This window comes from Macrobrachium nipponense, chromosome 14, assembly GCF_015104395.2.
Source record: "Macrobrachium nipponense isolate FS-2020 chromosome 14, ASM1510439v2, whole genome shotgun sequence".
NCBI classification, from domain to species: domain Eukaryota; kingdom Metazoa; phylum Arthropoda; class Malacostraca; order Decapoda; family Palaemonidae; genus Macrobrachium; species Macrobrachium nipponense.
The window spans coordinates 25,254,436-25,269,435 of record NC_087207.1 but is presented as its reverse complement, the minus strand read 5'-3'; the positions used below and the strand labels follow the sequence as shown (position 1 = coordinate 25,269,435).

General features: G+C 36.5%; 1 protein-coding gene across 2 annotated transcripts in view; it reads left to right on the top strand.

The window, feature by feature from the left end:
- Window positions 1–2,223: 2,223 nt before the first annotated feature.
- Window positions 2,224–15,000, top strand: part of LOC135226406 (metal cation symporter ZIP14-like) — a 198,569-nt gene continuing 185,792 nt past the window's right edge. Inside the window, exon 1 of one of the 2 annotated variants that reach the window (XM_064265925.1) lies at window positions 2,224–2,543. The gene's annotated coding sequence lies outside the window, so the exon portion shown is untranslated. Of the gene's footprint in view, window positions 2,544–8,620; window positions 8,761–15,000 lie in introns of those variants that run through there. The other variant, XM_064265926.1, reaches the window with a different exon arrangement.

Below are 15,000 nucleotides of genomic sequence, written 5' to 3'. Positions count from 1 at the left end.
CTTGATGCCTTCATAATGAAAAAAGTTGTAGATAAATATAAGCAACAAAATTAATATAATCAATTTTTACATGTTTTGGACTGTACGGATACTTTGTAGTTTCTGTTAGGGTTAAATCTATGTTTAGGTTTGTGACCGTGTGATATCCGATAATCCTGGATTATCTCTTTAATTTTTACCCTCTTGACAATTAACCATCTGGTATTCTTCGATCTTGTTGTTTACCTGATAACTTTCTCTCCAACTGTATTTCATTCGCTCCCTGACAATGTCTTAGTAAAGACGAAAGCGCTTGGATTTCTGACTGTCATTTTCCTGTGGTATTCGCTTATGTATGTAAATATATATATATATATATATATATATATATATATATATATATATATATATATATATATATATATATATATATATAAAGATATATGCCACGAAGGAAAAATAAACGTGGCATATCTCTTTATTTATGGATTTATCACGTTCCTAACTTTCGTGATTCAGTTATACATACACACATATATATATATATATATATATATATATATATATATATATATATATATATATAATAAATAAATAAATATATATATATATATATATATATATATATTCCTTAATAAACGCTCCAAGAAGAGGTCCATTGGAGGACGAAACTGTTGGGCATTTTCTGAGATATACCTTTTTTTCATTTTCCTATGTGGAATACAACTGAATTACTATATCTTCGTGCCTAAGAAGATTACCAGTACTATATATATATATATATATATATATATATATATATATATATATATATATATATATATATATATAGCAATAGCCACACTGCGGATACACAAACTACCCTGACATTTTTAAGCTTTTTTTGGACAATATAACAAATATTTCAACTTGAAAATTATAATTAATCGTAAATCATGTAGATGGAGACGGCTCTCAGAATGAATTTTCACTTACCTACTATTAATAATTGTCGTAAACGGATTTGCATGGTGTACCTATGCTTACCCACGCTTTAAGGCGGGCCTTAACTAATAAAAAATCTTTAAAATGGAACTCTGCATTTCAGAGCAAAATGAATGAAACAATTCACTGTCGTTAAGCTTTAGCATTTGCTTTCTTTTCTAAGATAGAATTAAAAGTAAAATGACGGGCAAATAAAATAGTTTATCATGAAATAAGTTCAATAGAAAATGAACTCAGAAACTTATTAAAAGAAAATATACAAAAGATGTTATTGGGTAAACTATAATATAATATAGCGCTATTTTTGTACATATTGCTGATGCTGAGCACTTAAATCCTATTAATGAAATATGTAAATAAGATCATTAAAACAATAAAACCCTTCTTCTCAGACACACACACACAAAAACACACACACACATAGGCAACGAGGGTGTACGTTTTATTCTCTTCACTGAGCTTTAAAAATAGATTACACAGTTATGACATATATTTGTTCTGAATCACAGTACTGGAGTTCTGTCAATTTAAAATGACATGTGAATCCATAAAGCAAAAGCTGGCAGAAAGTTATAGCAATAAAAGTAATCACTGATAGAATACGACAAAAAAGGTAGCAAATTTAGTTAATTCTTTCATTTACTTAACGAATCGATATGCCAAAGAGCCAATTATAACAAATAAACGGGAGACAAGAAAATCAGTAGTCAAGTGAATTATAAGAAAAGTTTCACCGCTGTTCCTATATTTTGCAGTTAGAAAATAACATAAACTTTTTAATATCTCTCTCAGCAGTCCCCTAATCTTTATCTCTCGCTAGATATGACTCACTGCCGTTAAACTATCCTCGTAAAAATTAACCTGGAATTGTTTTATCTTCAGTTGTACCGTTCCCGTGGCAATGTCTAGTTCTTAAAAATAATTGCGTCATCAACAGCAACCTTTCTAGTGCTACTAACAAAACACGTCTCTAAAATCTTGTTTTGTGTGATGACTCTCTCCCTTAGTGTCAACAATACAAAATTGCTAATAGTGAACAATTATTCAGTAAAAATAATAAATAAATAAATAATTTTATAATAATTTAGATATTCTATATTAATAAACAACGATTTTCTGAGGAAAATATAGTAATTAATACTGAGAGCTGCTACCAAAAATGGTGTTTATAAATGCATTCTACTTTTAATCGGCTGCAGCCTGAAGTCTTCGTACCCTTTCCAGGTAAACAGAGCAGACGATTTTAGCAGAGGTGTCCTTTCATGTCGTGACGTCAATTGCTTATCCGACCAACTAGTTTCGATTCCGATAGTTTTTCGTAATGTAATAATAAATAATAAAGTAACAGAAAATCATTGACATAAAATTCATTGAACATTTCACTTGTGTTCTGATATAAAACCGAAGGGAACTCGTAATTATTGTATAGCAGTTCCACCAGTCCAACCCGGTAGGCGAATTGTCTGCGTAAACAAAATTACTTGACTCGTGGCATTTAATTCCCTCAGGCTCCAGGGTTAGGATGTCAAGGAAGCAAAGACCCACTTGCTCATCGGTGTGATTGAGGCGTATTATATCTGGTGAGTGTTCATTTGTTACGTTGCCATAGTGATGTAGAATAAGCTGTAGCTACTTGGTGTTGGAAGTCTGACTGGCCTAAAGCAAGGGTAACATACCTTAGGGTAATTATTATTTGATTAGGTAATGGTGTCCTACTACGTACCTAGTTCCTGGCTTAATGACTGCTATCTGACATCAGTTACAAGTTAGGATGTTCTAATTTTATGCTTTGGCTGCTAAATTACACAGTCGTGACTTTCCAGTCCGCTCCTCTGTTCGTTTAAGGTATAGGGTAAAGGGGCTTACTAGCTTAGGGCTAGACCATGGGGTTGATCCTAAGAAACAATTCAGGTATAATTCGACAGGAGCTCATAAAATTTCACTAGTCATGTTAAGATTCAGTTCAACAGGAATTAAATACTTCATCCTATGATCCTAACGTAACCCCTCATATGGTCCAGTATCCTACCTAACCTGTCCTAGTGGATGCATGACCTACATTCTTTGATGTGCCTTAAATTGGCTAAAGGATTCATCTATTTTTCTTATAATCATTTAAGTGCTGCCTGTACCTAGCATATTTATTTTAAATATGGTGAGAAAAGAAGGGCCATTTATTCATGAGACAGAAAATCATGTAAAATTCAAAATGTTGTTGGGCTAACGTCAGAAATGGTATGGAGGTCCTGCCTAATTTAGAAAGGTCATTGTTAAGTATACCATTACATGTAAAGTTATGTTAACTTCAGAACCTAAAGTAAGGGATTAAGTGTTGTCATAAATTAATTGCCTTAAGAATGTAGGCCATTAACTCTTCCATTAGTTATAAGTGATCACTGTGGAAAGTAAAGTTTTTAACGTTGGGAAGAAAAAGTGTAGTAACAAGGTTTTATGCACATAGTGCATTATCAGAATTTAATTTGAACAGTGCAACCAGGATTTACTGTGTTTTAAATAAATCTTTTTATTATTATGGCTCTGGTAGGCTGCTAGTTGAGTTGAGCTTTTTCAAGTATGATAGTTTTATGGCTATTGATGTGACTTTAATTAGCTTCTGACTTTTATCACTGGAAATATATGAAATATATGAAATGTCTGTCAATAAAAAAAAACATAATAGTAATTACAAATAGTTTAGCCAATGATATGCAGACCTTGAATTTACTGGATAGGTTTGTTTCAACTGTGAGATTCAGATTCATGCTGAATTCAGGTTCTGTATACTTAGAATCAGAATCAGCCAGTATCCAAAAAGTAATTTTCAGATAGATTTAAGTAACAGTTTATTATTCTTAAAGCCACCTTTTTACCAAAAGGGAATTGGTTTGAAAGTCAGTAACCTAAGTTTTTTTAAGATTTGCTGATCGCTGTTGGTGATTTTTTTTTGAAGATGCCATGGCCTTTGGCTAAAGTGCTTTTATGTCTGTTTGGTGTTCAGATCTAAAAGTTATAAAGAAACAGTTTAGTGTTTTGCATGATTTCTAGTGGTGAATTTTGGTCTTTTATATCTTCGTAACATTTTCAGTGGTGATTAATGATATGCCAATTTTACTTTGGATATGATTTTTATATCAATGTAGTACTAGTAAATTCATAGTGATTTTGATTCACTTCCTTCTCTGTATTGCAGCCAGGCATAAAATGCATTTGAAGGATGCAAGTTTTCATAAATGCAATTTGTGACACCTGTATTTATGAATGGACAATTACGTACTGTTGATTAAGTTAGTTTTGTTGTTGCATAATTTTCTGGAATCATATAATGTATACATTGTTGTTATATTTACTACTGGGAGACATAACATACTTTATATTGTTGTTTAAATAATGCTGAAAGAAATCATAAACATTTTTACAGAAACTGTAATTTGTGTCATCCAGCCAGTCAATTTTATTTTATGATATAAGGTGAATTAGTAAAATTTAACTCGTGTAGATAAAGATCAGGGGAAGGGTCAGTTTTTACTGTGGTCCACCAATGATAGCTTTTTTTAAATTACACACTGTAAAGTACATTGCTTTTTATGAGCGACCAGAAAATTCTGTAAAGAATCATATAAGAGAAGGGGCTGTGAGAGAACAGGGAAGGATCAGAGTACCAAAATGGGATTTTAATTACTTAAATGTGAATGAAAAGTTTAGGTGATGCTGTTTATACTATTAGTCAACTAAGGAGTACAGTTAGTGTAGGGTGCAGGCTGCTCTTTGTACACAAAAAATAAAATAAATTTTTTAGCACCATGGTATCTTGACCATTAGGTAAAGTTATGAGTGGGATGATTGTAATTAGAGGGCCTGAACTTCAAAAGTGTTTTGACAGTCTAGATTGTGGTTAATGTACAGATATGAGGCGGCAAAAATATATGAGTGTAGCTGAAGGTCATTAGACCACCACTTAGTCTGATGATGGTCGCTAAACACAAGTGTCATTGGGGACAGAAAAAAGAAAGGTAGCTGCGATTAAAAAGAAACCATCCTAGTTTTGAAGACAACTAGAGTTAAGTTGATGAGGATGGTCAGAATCCATCAGATTATGATGTTGAGGTGATTGATAATGATTGGGTGATGCTGATTTGCTTTATTGTGACAGTGACTAAAAGATGACAATCAGAATTCCTGGTTCTGAAAGCTGCTAAATGATCAACATTATATTGATGATGATGATGTTTCAAAAAATGATTAACACAGGCTGACAGTGGCACATTGACTGACACATGGTAGCGACATGCCTAGAAGACCGGAAATATTTCATTGTGAGAACTGAAAGATTTAGTTGAGGTATGCCTGTCTTGTATGGTTTCCTTGAGAATAGTGTTCTGGGATTCTTTGTGTTAAGTGTCGTAGTCAATGAAGTATGAGACTGAGCTTCAGCATTATTTTTGAAGTTGATGATAATCATTCTAAGAGGAGTGTCAACATTAATTTAAAGTACTTTTTAGATATATGCTACTTTAGTTCCATCCACACCCAGTTTTATCTTTTCACACGGTCAGATTTGCACTTCCTTTTGCCCAAATTTTTTCGCAACACTTCAATCATATTTAGATAGAGTTCACCGAAACGTCCATATTATGCACTGTATCGTACATAATTGACGTCATGTGTAGTACAATATGGTACGTGTATGGAATACTTTCCCGGATACTACTACCTCTGTATAACCCCCCCCCCCCCCCCCCCCCCCCCCCCCCCCCCCCCGCCCCCCCCCCCCGTAGTAGTACGTGTATGTGATACTCTTTCCTGAGTACTACTTTCTGTTTAACCCCCCACCTCCTATGTTATTACGTAATCATTCATGAGACCAATGACTCGCATCTTTAAAAAGGCTCCCATGCAGCTCTCCGAAGAACTAATAAATAAGATTAATACTGAAAAGTACTATACAGATTTTGCTATGTGGATAATGTGTTTTTATATTGTAATCTAATGGATTCTTGTGGATTTCTGCTTGTTCGTAAGTCAGGAAATCTTGGCAATTATATTAACAATTTAGTCAGATTTAGCTTTCGAGTTATAGAGACATTGTTGGTAATACTCTTCAGGAGACTGTAGTTTTCCTTTTAAATTTTCAGATGCTGTGATAAGGAATGCTATAGTTCTGTTGACTTCGTGTGATGCGATTTGTGTGTGTGAAACTCGTTTGGAAACAATTCAGAAAAATGTTGAAACGTTTCTTCCAAGGTTGATCAACAATAGTCTATGAGTTTTCATGCGAGACGACAATACGTATCTATTGTCACCGTACTCGGCGAGTTTTGTAACGTAGGTAAAGCCTTTACACGTATCGAGGTCTTTCGTTCTAGGAGGATTCGGTGTTAGGCCGCTAAGTAGGTCGTGGTTATTGATTGAATGAAAGCGCTGTTGCTTTTATGTTCGGGGAACGAATGCTTTTGGGGTGTCACTGGGTGAAAATTAATCAAATTTACCGAAAATAAAATTACGGAAAATTAATCAAATTAACCCGGTCTCTCTCTCTCTCTCTCTCTCTCTCTCTCTCTCTCTCTCTCTCTCATTCATACACACATATAGGCCTAGGCGATGTTAACTGAAATATAAAAGGGTGGGAAAGGAGGGTCAAACCATACCATTCAGTAACTGGTTATTACTTTTTCACTGCATTCATCAAGTAACAACCTCAATTCTTCGATGTTTTAGCCAGAGGAAGAAATAAACGGAGATTTTTTTTTCATGAGATGGATAATTTTATCTAGACTTATAATTTTGTAAAATGAACACCGATTTCTCAGTAGGGACACGACCAATAAACAGTGGTGCCTCTTGGCTAGTTCAGGGACGAAGGACTAATAGACGAAGAATTTCGAAGATAAGTGTGGGGTTTTGACCTCAGATAGAGGCCGTAACAGATTAGTCTCCTAAGAAGATTGTAGATGGCGCCATGTCGGTAGATTCCTTCCTAGTACCACTGGCGTTATTTCTTTCCCGCTTTTTCTTTATATTTTTTTGTTGGCGTCCTATACATATTCTTAAACAGCTGAAGAGATTCGTCATAGCTTTTATTATTATTATTATTATTGTTATTATTATTATTATTATTATTATTATTATTATTGTATTTGCCCGAGTTTAGAAGCCGTAAAGCCAGGTGATAGTACATTTTTGAAGTGTGATTCTGAATAGTATTTCTTCATTGCAGTTCGCGAAACGTCCGTGTAATACTTAGAAGAACATCATGATTTTTATGGAATATTAAATTTCAGTAACCATCCGTATTGAGCCATGATAGTTCATTTTAAACAGAAAACTAAGGACCACTTCTTCAAGTTGGGTGCATTATGGTTTCTCAGTATAATCTTGTAAGGCTCTATCGTGGTTCTCCAGGATTAAACATAGAGTAAATATTTTTATTTTGATGATTTTGAATCCACCGAGAGCCACTGAAAGATTAGATCTTTTGTCTGTATGTATTACTTTAGATAGTGCTCCCAGCTGGTGTTGAGCCGAGCTATTCCTTACCTATTGGGAACTTGTAGGCGTCAACATTTACAAGGTCTGTATATTGGTAGAAAAATAAGTCTAATTTTCTTTCGCGTTCCCTGCTTTTCATTGGTTTGCAATTGATTAATTTTTATTTGATTCATTTTCGATGATTTGAAGTTGGTTCCATTGATTTTCATTGATGGAAATGCGAGTCTAACCAGTTTGGGCTGGTTCTCATCATTCGAAAATCAAGGTTCGAGTCAAACTAGATAAGGCAGCATTTTTTTTTATAGCCCAAAATAATTAAATCTTGAATCTAACTAGTTTTGGACGGTCCTTCGTTCCAAATGAACCCAAATTAGAAGATGGATTCTTTACGTATTTGGACTTTAGACCAATTGAAGGTGAATTTTATTGCCACTCAGGAAATGTCCAGTATTCTGTTCTTCTTCTGCAGGAGTAGTTTGGCATTGTCTCAAGAAGACGTGTCTGTTTATAATGTAAGTGGACTTAACACAAATTACACTTTTCATCGTCATTGTTGACGTAGTCACGTATTGTATACGAAACAAATAGGGCGCTTCTATGCCTTTGTTGACATAGTATATACCCTTTCCTTTGTGCAAGTTTGTACGTGCATATAAATAAAATTGTTTTTGGTTGGTTGTTTTTTTTTCCATGGAAGGCATTTATACTAATAGGGAGTAGACCAGTAGACCAACAATAGCTCTCTCTCTCTCTCTCTCTCTCTCTCTCTCTCTCTCTCTCTCTCTCTCTCTCTCTCTCATGATAATTCACGAGCTGTAACTGTTTGATGTTGGAACCAGTTGAGATCTACGGAACTTTAGACATATCCGTATATTAATTTAAAAATGAGCCTTTCATTGTGTTGGCAGTCAAAGATTAACCAATGCAGAGAAAACTTCCTCGAGAGAGAGAGAGAGAGAGAGAGAGAGAGAGAGAGAGATGCGGAGAGATGACCCGAGAGGAGAGAGAGAGAGAGAGAATTCATTTAGGTTTTCGTTTAATCCCGTTCGTCTCTGGATTTGTCACATCACGAAGGAGTATCAGCTCCGTCTTGTGTTGTTCCTATGACCTCCCTCCTCCCTCTCCATTCACCTTCCTCCATCCCCCTCCTTCCCCCCTCCTCCCCCTCCACAGGGCACGGCTGAGAAGGGGTTGTGAGTATACATTGCTCTTTCTCTCTCATCAGTTGGTTGGCGTTGATGCGCTGACATTGTCCGCGTGTGCCTCTCGCAATAGCTAAGGCTACGCCTTGTGTGACTTTTCGTTCCTACTGTTGAGTTACAAGGATGTTTGCTGGGTGGTGGTGGTGGTGACGTCACTTGTAGACGAGGAATTTATACTTTTAATTACATCCGTACACCGCCTGAATGTGTGAATTTATCTCTTGTTTTTATGTATTGCAATTATATGTGTATTTTGAAATTCGATGTCCTCCGTGAACCTGTGGAAATATCTATTAATTTTAATTGAGTCTTCTCGAGGCCTGGATGTGTTGAGTTCATCCAGCAGTGGAATGTCATACGTGGCCAACTGAGTTTATAGTGAAATTAAATAACTGTTTTGACTTAATTATTTTGGGTTAAGCGAATGCTACTCTGCCAATCTTACCGGTTTATTCGCCAATGATTTTTTTTTTTTTTATCAAAGATTACGCGTGTTTGACCAGTTATTTTGGCATCCAATTTCTGTAGTATCAAGTTGCTGTTAGAAGATTGTAAAATACGTTTCCTTGAAGTGCTATGTGTATCATTAGTACTATTAGCATACAGAATAAAGTACTTGATGACGGAAGAAGGTTAATTAGTATATGAGTATTCCAGCAAGTTTATTTTAGATATTTCGTAGATAGTGACACCCAAGGCTTTAGTACGAACCCGTTGGTGATTACCGTAAGAAAGAAAAAAAGTAAACATCATAAAGATACTGACCCCCGAGATATATTATAGGAAAGATCCTTATTTTTTATATGATTTGTTTATGGTTTTTATTTGATTTTGTTATTCTACCCTGAGATCACCTTTATGTTTAATGTCACTCTGCGAACTAGATGGAAGTGGATATACTGAACTATCGATTCTTTTGCTCGTGTTCCTCTCTCTCTCTTTCTCTCTCTCTCTCTCTCTCTCTCTCTCTCTCTCTCTCTCTCTCTGACTTTTGCTATCTCTCCCGTCATTCGTGTATCATTGGTTGTCCTTTGTGTTATCTAGTAGATGCGGTATTTAGTTATCTAGATGGCGATTCTAGATAAATAGTTGCACCGTTTAAATATCTAGAATCTGTATCTAGATGTAGCATCTAGATATCTAGATATCTGGATACTGTATCTAGATATCTGGATACTGTATCTAGATATCTATACTCGTTTTTTTTCATCTATCCGAACATATTTAGAAATATATTCTCAATAGGTAAGCCTACTGAAGGAATATTACACAACTGAACTCTGGGAATTACTTGAATCGGTTTCCCGGCAATTTGATATTCAAGACAGCTTAAAACATATCTCTTAAAACATACATCATTTTTCATCTTGGGCCAAAAGTACGCCCTACTAATACACTTGAAAGTTTTATTTCCTCCCAAATGTCCTTGCTCATTATGTGCAAATTTCAAAACTAGTTCCCGAAGCTTCCTAGGAACTACTAATTGTTCTGTGACTTCCTCTTTACTACCTGACTCCGGTCGAACATAACGACACAAAATTTCGTCCTTTAAACAAAAAGTTTCCTTACACACATCATAGAGATCACAGCCTAGCTCATATTCAAAAATTCGGGTTAGTGTCTCATCCTCTTTCTGCAACTTGACTAGCTCATCCTTATCCAAAACGTTAGAGCCTAATTCATCACCGTAACTAGTACTAGATACTGGTACATTCACTACATTACTCTCGACAGCTACGCCTTCCCCTTGGCTACTACTGTCCACGATAGAGTTCGCTCTCTCAGCCACACTCATGCTAAGATCAACCTCGCTACCTCTATCACACTCGTTCGAATCCACGAACTCACACTCGTTCGAATCCACGAACAAATTATGATCGTAGTCTATGTCTGTATCTAAACCCGACCTAGTTACTACCATTTCAGGCACTGGAATATTCCTCACAACTGGATTCACATTCTTGGATAAAGCTAAGTCATTACCGACAATAATGTCAACGCCTTCAAGTTAAGGGCAAAACTGGTCCACAACTTGCAAAGTTTTTACTTCTCCTGACACTACCTGACTTTCTAAATTCAACTTCAACAAAGGACAAAGAACACGCGTGTTAGGAAATCCACCTAACATAACTTTCTCTTCCATACTGATTTCTGCCCTGTTCGGCACACACTCTCTTCGAATCAGTGAGACAGCAGCCCCTGTGTCTCGAAGCAAGACCACTTCTCTCTAATCTACTCCTCCAAGAGAGGAAACTACGCCTTCCGACAGAAATTCGCCAAAAACTTTCCTAGTTTCTCTCATCACATCATTCCTACTTGACGAAAGGTTAACTAGCGATACTGGTTTCTTACCGTCCTTCCTTTCTGCTGCACAATTTCTCGCTAAATGCCCTTTCCCATTACATCGGAAACAAGTTAATTCTGAGCCACTAGATGCCATTCTACTCTTACAGACCTTAGACGTATGACCAGGTTTTCCGCGTGTATAACAGGAATAGTCACTTCTACTCGCATTGCTATTACTAGGACTGAAACCTTTACGGTTTTGTACTCTACCAGACGAAGGATCATTTCGTTTCCTAATAACACTCAAATTATGAGTTAGACTATATTCGTCAGCTAGCCTAGTTGCTCCTGCAAAAGATACTTCTCGCCTATCCTCTATATAAAGTTTAATCTCAGGGGATACGTTATCTTTAAAGTTTTCTAACAACTCTAAGTTCTTCAAACCGTCAAAATCCTCAACCTTAGCAGAAGTTAACCAATCAAAAAACAGCCTAACTAACTTCTTACCGTATTCTACATACGTAATATTTTCATCCTTTCTCAAATTTCTAAATTTCTTACGGTATGCCTCCGGTATAGCCTATACGTGCTAAGAAACGGTTTCTTTCACGATATCGTAATTATCACATTCCTCCTTAGACATGCAACTATACACAGTAAGTGCCCTACCACTCAAAACTGACTGCAAATATTAAGTCCACGTTTCTTTAGGAGAACCTACTCGTTCCATTAATTTCTCAAAACACATGAAATATGTCGTAACATCTTCCTCATCAAACTTTGGTACTAATTTTAGCACTGCATTCATACCTAACGTATCAGCTTCGTTTTCTTTCTCGCCTGACCGACTGTTACAAGTACTTTCCCTTAACCGAGCAATTTCCAACTCATGCATATGCCCTTTCTCTCTCTCTTCCTGCTGCATTACCAACATCTCTCTCTCTTGCTGCATTCTCAATACTTCTCTCTCTTGCTGCATTTTCATTGCTTCTCTCTCTTTCTCTTGCTGCATTATCATTACTTCTCTCTCTTGTTGCATTTTCATTACTTCTCTCTCTTGTTGCATTTTTATTGCTTCTCTCTCAGCTGCTCTTTCATCTCTCTCATACTTTTCTCTTTCTTTCTTCTCAACATACTCACGGAGATCATTCCCCTCTAGACCTAGTAGCTTACCCGACTCAATAAACTCTTTCACCATCTCACTCATTCTGATTCTTTCTATATCCTCCCTGTTTCAAACTGTTAAAGTGTTGATAGCCTAGGCAAGGTCGCCACAAATGTTACGGACTCACAGATCTCAGAGACAATGTTACGGCCTCTGAGGGAGGTCCGCTTCAGGTTCGATAAAAAAACAAAAAAAAAAAAAAAAAAAAACTTAATCAACACAAACAGTTGAAACTGGGGATATGAATTTAGAAAGAAACACTAACACGACAAAGGTTTATTTACAAGCTTACTAACAAAGGTAAATGCAGAATGGTATCTCCTATTTACATTAAAAAGACAGAATCTTACACTGCTTGAACTGGGGGAAACAGTGAGGTAATAAGAATACTTGCTAAACAGTTTGGCACTTCGAAGAGGTGGCTTCATAAATGTAGATCGGCGATTGCGGTGGTGTTTGTGTATGGTAACACTGCGTCTGGGGCTTTAGATAGTCACATTCAGCTTGCATTCAACAATAATAACAATATCCTATTTCGAATATTAACGGTGTAATTCGCATACAGTAAATTATTAAAAAAAATTTCAGTTGCAAATGTACACCCAGATATCCTTTTATTTACCTAAAACTTACACATAGCGTAACTATTTAAAGCCCGGGGACGCAGTGTTACCATACAAAAACACCACAGGCGGGTGGACAGATGAAAAAAAAAAAAAAAAAAAACAAGAGTATAGGTGGCGTCTCTAGATATCTAGATGCATTATCTAGGATATGTAGATGGGTCATCTTGAGTGTTGTCTTCAGATGAAGAGCATTTATCGTAGGATCATTTCTCTCTCTCTCTCTCTCTCTCTCTCTCTCTCTCTCTCTCTCTCTCTCTCTCTATGAATCCGTCTGTTTATACTAGTATATATGGGTCATCTTAAGTATTACGTTCTGATCGTTAGATTAGGTCATTTCTCTCTCTCTCTCTCTCTCTCTCTCTCTCTCTCTCTCTCTCTCTCTCGATGAATCAGTCTGTTTTTATCCATAAGTCATCTCGAGTATTGCGTTTATATGGAGAGCATTTATCATACTCTCTCTCTCTCTCTCTCTCTCTGATAAGCAACGTCTATGGTTGCTTCATCATGCTCCGAATAACTTTTTTTTTTTTTTTTTGCTGATGTAAATATAAAGTGGTTATATCACGTGAAATATTTATTCTTACGAATATATCCGTTGAATTCTCATAGGTTTATGAATGAGGAAAATTTTTCTTGGATTTTTTTTTTTTTTTTTGGGGGGGGGGGGTTAGTTCCATCATTTGGACGAGTGGGTTACGTGCTCGTCTACCGATTTCGTTGACGCGGAGTCCGATTCTCCGTTCTGCCAACGTGGAATCGGTGGAATTTATTTCTGGTAAATAAAAATTGATTTCTCGATATAGTGTGGTTCGGATCCCACAATAAGCTGTAGGTCCCGTTGCTAGATAACCAATTGGTTCCTACCACGTGAAAATATTTATTCCTTCTGGCCAGCCCTGGGAGAGCTGCTAATCAGCTCGTGGTCTGTTAAACTAAGGTATACACATATATACATATTGCATTTCTTGGTACCACATTATGTCATGGCTACCCCCCACTTCCCCCAACCCCAATTCTTAATTCTGGACGTAAGGTGGAACTCCAATATCATAGCCCATTAGGTGGCTAGTACCGTCATTGCGCCCCTTTCTGTGGACTGTAGGCATAAACTAAAGTTCTTTGATGCGTCCCTTCTGCCCTTTTACTGTGCCCTGTTTATATTCAATTTCTTCCATCTTAGCTCATACCCTCTCCTAACGGTGGATTCATACTGCAATTGCGAGTTGTCCCTGTTTTTACTGTCAATTTCCGTTTTCAGCGCTGAATGACCTCAAGGTAGGCCCAGCGCTAGGCCTATGGCCAAAATCCTGTCTATTTCTATTCTGTTCTATTCAGTAGCATAGACGCTTATACGCAGCAAAGTGTGACATTTCAACTGAAGCTTAGTAACTTGTGCGAACTCGGTAACCCAATGCACTGCGTAGTATCTTTGCCAATATTTTTTAATAATTTTTTTTTTGACAAGCAACGAATAATATAATGACCAGTTTCCAGGAACCAGTTCGTGCGTCCTTTGCCTCAGTTTCCATCCTCCAGAATCGTGTGTTGGAGTTTCTGCTCGTTTTGCATTTCTTGGGAAGTGTTGTTTGTTCTGCCATTTCTGTGTTGTGGGATTGAGTCTTACGGTTTGCATTTGCGTTGAGTATATGGTATATCAGAAGGGATTGATTTGTTTGACGGCAGACATTATGTCTCTCTCTCTCTCTCTCTCTCTCTCTCTCTCCTCTCTTCTCTCTCTCATCTCTATATTATATATATATATATATATATATATATATATATATATATATATATGTGTGTGTGTGTGTGTGTGTGTGTGTTAAAGTAATAAACGCACTATTACTTGTGGAACAAAAATAAGTTTCTGACTCACATCGGGATCGAACCCAGGTTTTTTCAGTCGAAAGGCAAGGGCCACTGCCAACTGACCCACACAAGTCAAAAAGGACGTTGGTACCTAAGTACCACTGCACACACACACACACACACACACACACACACACACACACACATATATATATATATATATATATATATATATATATATATATATATATATATATATATGTAATATATATTATGTATGTATGTATGTATTTCCAGTACATAGCGACGCGAGAACTCCTTGGGGTTCCCAGGCTCGAGATAGGTGGCTTAACCTTCAATTTTCAAGGTTGAAATCCTTGAGAGGAAAAATGCGACTTGGGACTGACAAACGAACAGAACCCCCCCCCCCCATCCCTCCCTCTCCCCTCTCTCTCTCTTATAGATG